We start from the raw sequence: 8,871 nt of genomic DNA, 5'->3' as shown, positions 1-8,871 counted from the left end.
AAATACCCATACAAGTTTATGTTATGTTTATCAGCTTTTGTAGAACAGCATGCTAGAATAGGAATAAGGATCTAGGAGTGATGCCTTATGTGCCTGCTTTATGTGCTTAAGTATATGAAAGAATTGCATGCTAGGTTTGAGTAGACAGCAGTAGGGTAGCATGTTTAAGTTATTCCTAATAGTACGAGTTTAGCATTGTATGCTAGTTTAGTTCTCTCTGCGAGGATAGAGTTGCTTGAGACTGTTTTCCTTATGTCCAAATGTTGTTTGCTTTGTGCTATGTGGGCTTTGAAGTGATGGGAGTTAACTGTTAGGTGAATACGCTAAAGTCACATGTGATCAAGGTCGTATAAACTCAGAGTGTTGGATTTGACCCTATTGCGTAGCACTTGTTTGAGTCTTAACCGTTGTAGGGATGAGTCCCTTACTCGAAGGATTATCCGAGCCTCATCACATGTGATTGTATTTAGGTAATAGTTAATTGGCATCACTAAGAGGCCTTCAACAGCTAAGGACTGGGTTGGGTGAAGTCAAGGGTTTCCTAGGGTAAGCCTAGGATAAAGAGTAGCAGTGATTAGCGGTAGTGGAAGGGACCTGGTGGAGTTAAGGCAGTCCTTGAAGAAGGTACGGATAGATGTGGAAGGTAGTATGGGCCCGTACTACTGAAAGCAGAGGATCCGTACCCGGACCAAGGAAGGCCAAGATAAGACCGGGGAACTTGTAGTGAGTAGGATCCCTCCAGGGGTATTAGTATCGCTAACAATTGTTATTTCTTGTATTTCAGAATGGTGGTACTACGCCCGAGGCCAGCGGTTGGCAGTTCAGGAGAGGGGTCGGGTTTAGGATCAGGTTCCGAGCCAGTAGATGAGAGGCTGCACGAGTTCATCGCGTCTGAGATCACCAGGGGTATCCTTGAGTCGACCCCCATTATCTTCGGGTCGATCAAGGAAGGGATCATCGAGCTGATGGAGGATCGCCTCAGGGCGTTTAGGAGCGACATGGCATCCGGCCAGTCGGGATCTCGCACACTGTCCTTTAAGGACTTCAGGAGTAGTGGTGCGCCGGATTTCCACGGGGTGAAAGACCCCATTGCCGCCAGACGATGGATTGCAGACATCGAGTCTGCATAGCTGACTAGCTTCTGCCTCGAGGGGTCAAAGGTGAGGTATGCAACAGGGTGTTTGCGGGATCGAGCTCGAGACTGGTGGGAGTCAGTGGGTGACTCCTTGGGAGCCTCGGCTATCGAGGCTATGACCTGGTCGGACTTTATGACCAGGTTCAGGGCAGAGTTTGCGCCGGCTGTTGAGCTTCAACAGCTGGCCAGGGAGTTTTTGGATATGAGGCAGACGACTGAGATTGTGGCGGAGATCACCACCAAGTTCTGGGAGAGGGCCTTGTTGGTGCCCCAGTATGCAGGTGACGAGTATATGAGGAGGACCCGTTATCATGATATGCTTCGGACCGACATCCGGGAGCATGTTAGCTTTTTAGCTTGCCCTACCCTGGAGTCCATGATCGCCAGGGCTAGGGAGAGGGAGATTGATTTAGAGAACATTCGGAAGAGGAAAGCAGAGGCGGGTCACGTGATTGGGACTTCAGGAAAGAAGTCCCGGGGATTAGATGGGAGGCCGAAAGGCCAAGGGGGACCGGGCCGCTGCGGGAAATGCGGCAGGACACATGAGGGAGCATGTCGGCGGGGATCAGAAGGCTTCTACAAGTGCGGCAAGACAGGGCACTTTAGCAGGGATCGTACTACTCCCATTGCGGCGATACGGACATCTAAGTTACTATGTTTCCACTGCAACCAGAGGGGCCACAAGAAGGCCAATTGCCCCCAGTTGACAGGTTCAGCGCCGGTAAAGGCGCCAGCCCCAGCGACCCTGCGGATCACAGATGGCCGATAGGGCAAGGCAGAGGCTCCAGTGGTGAGGAGCCGAGCATTCCAGCTGACCACCAAGGAGGCACGCGCAACACCCGATGTGGTGACGGGTATGATTCTTTTCCTTCTTATTTATTTATATGATGTTATGATATTGAGATGTGCCCGGTATATGTATATGTGTTAGGATCGTTCCATGTGAATGGTATCCCAGTCCAAGTGTTGTTCGACTCGGGTGCATCCCGATTGTTTGTGTCCCTTGCGCTTAGCAAGAAGTTTCCTGAGTCTTCGGACATGCTGGATTGCCCTTTGGAAGTAGAGATTGCTGATGATCAATTGGTGCGAGCATCGATGGTATTTCGGGACTGCGTATTGCGGTTGTTCGAGGAGCGCTACTTGGTGGATTTGGTTCCCATTCCGTTACGTGGGAACAAGGTGATCATAGGCATGGACTGGTTGAGCCCTAATGGGGCGGTGATAGATTGTGTGCAGCAGCTAGTGAGAGTCAGGACCCCGGGTGGGGGAGAGTTAGTGATTCATGGCGAGAAGCCACAGCGCGGACCCGTTGTATGTTCAGCAGCGAGGGCTAGACGTTACCTTCAGCAGGGATGTGCAGGATACGTTGCGTACGTAATGGATACCCGGGAGGCGGGTAATGCGGCCGTGAACGAGGTTCCGGTGGTGCGAGATTTCGCAGATGTTTTCCCAGAGGAGCTTCCTGGGATACCTCTCGAGCGACAGGTGGAGTTCAGGATTGACCTCATTCCTTGTGCGGCCCCGATAGCCAAGGCACCATATCGGTTGGCTCCTCCTGAGATGCAGGAGTTGTCTACGCAGCTGCAGGAGCTGCTAGACAAGGGATTCATTAGGCCAAGCAGTTCACCGCAGGGAGCCCCGATTCTGTTTGTGAAAAAGAAGGACGGGTCGCACCGGATGTGTATAGATTATCGGGAGTTGAATAAGGTAACGGTGAAGAACCGTTACCCACTCCCGAGGATTGATGACCTTTTTGACCAGCTTCAGGGAGCATCTTGGTTCTCCAAGATTGATTTGCGATCGGGTTATCATCAGATGAGGGTCAGGGAGGAGGATACGCAGAAGACCGCGTTTCGGACGCGCTATGGCCACTATGAGTTTGTGGTGATGCTGTTTGGGCTCACCAATGCTCCTGCCGGGTTCATGGACCTCATGAACCGCGTATGCAGACCGATGTTGGATCGGTCTGTGATAGTCTTTATCGATGACATATTGGTTTATTCCAAGACGCAGGAGGAGCATGAGGAGCATCTGAGGGAGGTTTTGGAGGCCCAGAGGAGGGAGAGCTTGTACGCCAAGTTCTCCAAGTGTGAGTTTTGGTTGCGCGAGGTGCAATTTCTCGGACACCTGGTCAACCAGCTTGGGATTCTGGTCGATCCGGCCAAGGTCGAGGTCGTGATGAGATGGGAGGTTCCGAAGTCTCCATCTGAGATTTGGAGTTTCCTAGGATTGGTGGGCTATTATCGGAGGTTCATTCAGGATTTCTCCAAGATAGTTGTACCCCTGACGCGGTTGATGAAGAAAGTCATGGTCTTTCGGTGGGGACCCGAGCATCAGGCAGCATTTGAGACACTGAGACAGAGATTGTGCGAGGCGCCAATCTTAGCCCTGCCATAGGGCGTGGAGGACTTTGTGGTTTATTGTGACGCATCTATTTCAGGGTTGCGCGCAGTATTGATGCAGAGAGGGCATGTCATTGCCTACGCTTCGAGGCAGCTCAAGCCTCACGATGCGAACTACCCGACGCATGATTTGGAGTTGGGGGCAGTGGTTTTCGCCCTCAAGATTTGGCGGCATTACCTCTACGGGGTTCGATGTACCATTTACACGGACCACAAGAGTTTGAGGTACCTTATGGATCAGCCGAATCTAAACATGAGGCAGCGTCGATGGTTGGACGTGGTGAAGGATTATGATTGTGAGATCCTTTACCACCCGGGAAAGGCCAACGTGGTGGCCGATGCGCTTAGCCGCAAGGCGGCGCCGATTAGGGGTATGTGCATGAGGATGACTGTGGTGACTCCCCTATTGGAGCAGATCCGGGAGGCTTAATAGGAGGCTATCAAGGAGGAACATTGGAAGAGCGAACGTGTGGTGGGTCAGGTTTCCTCCTTCGATTATGATAGTCAAGGACTATTGACACTGCACCTCAGGGTGTGGGTGCCGTATCACGGAGACGTGCATCAGATCTTGATGGAGGAGGCGCACAAGTCCCGATTCTCTATTCATCTCGGGGCGACGAAGATGTATAGGGATCTTCATCTAGATTATTGGTGGCCCTGCATGAAGCGGGATGTGGCATGGTACGTCGAGCGGTGCTTGACCTGCAGGAAGGTCAAGGCCGAACATCAGAGACCGCATGGGAAGATGCAGCCGTTGGACATCCCGTTGTGGAAATGGGAAGACATCACGATGGATTTTATCACAAAACTTCCTAGGACTGCACGCGGAGTAGATTTGATTTGGGTCATCGTGGATCGATTGACCAAGAGCGCCCATTTTATTCCGATCCAGGAGAGCATCTCGGCCGAGAAGTTGGCCGATATCTACATCAGGGAGATAGTATCGCGGCACGGGGTACCGGTGTCAGTGATATCAGACCGAGATGTGCGATTCACTTCCAGATTTTGGAAGAAGTTTCATGATGAGTTGGGCACTCGTTTGCATTTTAGTACCACCTTTCACCCACAGACGGATGGTCAGAGCGAGCAGACCATCCAGACTTTGGAGGATATGTTGCGGGCATGTGTGTTAGATTTTGGTGGTAGCTGGGATACCTATCTTCCCTTGGCTGAGTTCTCATACAACAACAGCTACCACGCGAGTATTGACCGACCCTCATTCGAGATGTTGTACGGGCGGAGGTGCAGAACCCCGATATGCTGGGGTGAAGTTGGCCAGAGAGTTATGGGGAGCACCGAGGTGGTGCTCGAGACGACCGAGAGGATCCAGCAGGTTCGGAGCAGGCTTCAGACTGCTCAGAGTCGGCAGAAAAGTTACGCCGACAAGCATCGATCCGACTTGGAGTTCCAAGTCGGGGATATGGTTCTCCTGAAGGTGTCGCCTTGGAAAGGCGTCATTCGATTCAGGAAGCGGGGCAAATTGGGCTCGAGATTTATCGGACCATTCAGGGTTGTAGCACGGGTGGGCAAAGTGGCGTATAGATTGGAGCTGCCAGTCGAGCTCAGCCATATCCACAACACTTTCCATGTCTCTCAGCTGCGGAAGTGTTTAGTGGATGATTCAGCAGTGGTGCCGTTGGAGGATATTCAGGTTGACGACAGCCTGAATTACATTGAGCGCCCAGTCGCGATCCTCGACAGGAAGTCGAAGGATTTGAGGAACAAAAGGGTGGAGTTAGTGAAGGTGCAATGGCAGCACCGAAAGGGTTCGAAGTGGACTTCGGAGCCGGTGGATGAAATGATGGAGCATTACCCCAAGCTGTTCCAGGATCGAGCAGCAGACTTCGAGGACGAAGTCTAAAATAAGTGGGGGAGATTTGTAGTGCCTAGTTCCTGGTATGTAAATCTTAATTGAGTATTTTTCCTTTTAAGCCTTGGACTCGGTGAGTCATAGGTCCGACTCGCCGAGTAGGGACGAGACCCGGTACACGTTTAAGTTGGCGACTCGGCGAGTCCATATCCTGGACTCGGCGAGTCACCGCTGTTGGATGAAACCCTAAGTTTCAGGGGTTTGCACCCTATTTAAGCAACACATCCACCCCAAGCCAGCCCCCATTCACCCCCCAAAGCTCCCAACCCTCGTTTAAGCTTGTTCTTTGAAGAGTTGAAGCAATTGTTGTGTGTTTTTGAAGGTTTTGAAGAAGAAGGGAAGTAGACCCAGAAGAAGGGAAGCCATCCAAGCACCATTGTGTTCTCTCAGCAGTTCCATTGAGGTATATCTCGTGTTTCCCCTGTTTCCATGCTTATTGCTTCATTTAAGACATTCTTGAGCCATTCCCCAAGCTTGTATGTGCATAATGTTCCAAAATAAGCCGATTGGTCTCTTGATCCAAGCATAGTTGAGCTCCAGGAGCTCAAATCCACTAACTTTATGAGCCCATATTGCACATAAACCTTAGATCTACTCTTTTGGTGCATTTCAAACCCTAAAAACCCCATAGATGGATATTTACACGTAAAGTTGGAAACTTTACGTGTTATTCATGCTCTAGGAGCCCAGATCTACAAATGACATGGATTGGATTCGAGCAAAATCGCATTTTTAGCTCTTGCATGGAACGGACTCGGCGAGTCGCTCATCTGACTCGGCGAGTCCAGTCGCGAGTCTCCGGGTTTGCCCCCTTTTTGTTATGTCGAGTCGTGAGGTGAGTCCAGGAGGGACTCGGTGAGTTGGACGCCCAAAGTCACCCATAATGGAACTCCGTGATTCGATGCCCTGACTCGGCGAGTTCAAGGCAATCTCCTTAGATTAAGATCAGACTCGACGAGTTGTTCATACAACTCGGCGAGTCGCAGCATAGGTGTTCATCGGATGAAGATGAACTCGCTGAGTTGTTCATACCACTCGGTGAGTAGGATAAAGGACTTGAACATCAGTTTGGATGGAGAACTCGTCGAGTCAACGCCTAACTCGATGAGTAGAAACAGAATCCGGGATAGTCGTTTGGACATGGACTCGACGAGTTGGATAGCCAACTCGGCGAGTCGGGTCAACTGGAAGTTGACTCTGACTTTGACTTAGGGCATGGTCGGGGGTAAAAGGGTCATTTCACCCAAAAGGCAGTAAATAGTGATTGATTGAGTATGTTGTGGGAATTACAGCCGGAGGATTTCCGGAGTAGCAGCAGCAGCAGACAGTCGGTTCCCACATACACCAGCAGATATTTCGAGGTGAGTTACCTTTCAGTAGTAACGGGTCTAAGGCACCAAGGCCGACCCGTATAGACGAGACGTTAGTATTAGAGTGTGGGTCGAGCCCGTATCTCTTAATTGAGTGATTACGATATATGCTAGTATGATAGAGCTGTCTATACTTGTTGTCTGTGTGATACTTGTATGATATGAGTTGGCGGAGGAGTGTGGGTAGGCCTGTATCTCCCAGATAGCAAAGTGTGGGAAGGGCCCGTATCTTCATGAGTGTGGGCATGGCTCGTATCTCCCAGAAAGCGACGTGGGCATGGATCGTATCTTCACGAGTGTGGGCAGGGCCCATATCTCATAGTTGAATGTTGTTTGTTATATGCTTGCATGGTATGGGGTATTATGGGGGAACTCACTAAGCTTCGTATTATGTGAGCATGTACTTTAGTTACTCAACTCTTTTAGCATTCTCTTCCTAGCATCTTCATGAAATCCCGCAAATTGATAATCATCAGTGGCAATAACTTCCAACTCATCACCCCTCATGTTATTCCCTTTATCTTTTGCATGATTGTTCAAGATTCCATGTTCATTTACATCAACAACATTATGGAATTCCATCATGTCTACATCTACATCAAATTGTCTGTTAGACTCATCCACATTGTATTCACTGTCATCAAAATCATCTCCATTATCTTGAGAACTATGGCCACTCTCAGAACAGAAAGCCTCTCCACTATCATCACTCACCATACCCTTTAGATAACAGTTCTGGTTGTTGTTCAAATGAATTTTGAACATTAAACTCAACATCATAATCAGCATAAAGTGAGTAATCCTCTATAAATGGTTCATAGTCATTAACTGTTGTAGTATTAGCTCCATCATTAGCTTGGCAACTTGGTTCCTATACATGGTAAGTTCCCAATGGTTCTTCAATTTCAACTGCACTAGTGATCACTTCTTCTTGAGTTTCAAGTTCATGATTCACCACTTCCTCTTGAATGACATGACTTTGTTAGCTAGCTTGTGACCTTATGAATGGCAGAATACTCTTTGAGTAATCATGTCCTTCATCAACAATCTAATACTTATGACTGCTCATAATCAGGGTTCATAGACTTGTTTAGATCAAGCTTTCTACTACATGATCTTGCTTCTCTCCTACAAGGTTTCTTTCTATTCATTTCAGGTGACACACTATCAGGCTCTAATTCTTCAATAACAACTTTAGAAGGAGACTTGTAATAAGTAGCTACCCTTGTGTGACCAGTTTCAATATACACGCTAATAAGTCTGTGTTTAGGGACATGTGATACCATTTTAAGTACATCTTGGTCATTCCTAAAGGCATTAATCCATAGTCCAAAGGGTATTCAGGGAAACATAAATTGTAGTAAAGGGTTTGCTCAGTTTTGTACCCTAGTTCTCGGACCATGTCGTCAAGCTCATAAACTGAAAATAAATCAGTGTCAACATCATCTGCATATGCTACAACACCATCAAACTATTTCCTTCCAGGTGCTTTGGTGAAGACACCACTGTAGTGTATCATCAACGTGAAATAGTTGTCATATCCTTCTGCAAACACAAAAAAAGAGTAAAATCAATGATTTCTCTACGTGAACACAATCGACCAAGAAAAAACAAGTTTTGTTGTAGTATTGTACCGTATCTTTTTCCTAAGTCCTCCACGGTTACAAATTTTTCTCGAAAACACCATATTGATAGCATCATTGCAATTCCTACAGCTTAAAACCCTAATTCCCAATTTCTGTTCTTGCTTCTACGATGGGAATGAACCCGATGAATACAGATGTAACTGATTATCTTCTTGGGAGAGGGACGGGTAGTGACGTGCAAGCAATAGGTAATCATTTCATATTAAAGAGAGAAGGTTATAACTGAAATGACAAAATTACCCCTGCAATATAAAATAAAAAAATGAGTTAATGGTAAAATGCTAACGGAGTGAGCCGTAAGGACCAAATGTTAAAAGTTTTGAAACCACAAGGACCGTTTGTGAGGTTTTTTGAACATAGGGACTACACTTTATATTTTTGAAAACCACATGGATCATTATTGAAGTTTTGTCTTACTTTTATTTTTGTAACATAAACTTTCAACTAC

This window comes from Lactuca saligna, chromosome 5, assembly GCF_052625555.1.
Source record: "Lactuca saligna cultivar CGN05327 chromosome 5, ASM5262555v1, whole genome shotgun sequence".
Taxonomy (NCBI): Eukaryota; Viridiplantae; Streptophyta; class Magnoliopsida; order Asterales; family Asteraceae; genus Lactuca; species Lactuca saligna.
Note: the sequence above shows the minus strand (reverse complement) of the source record.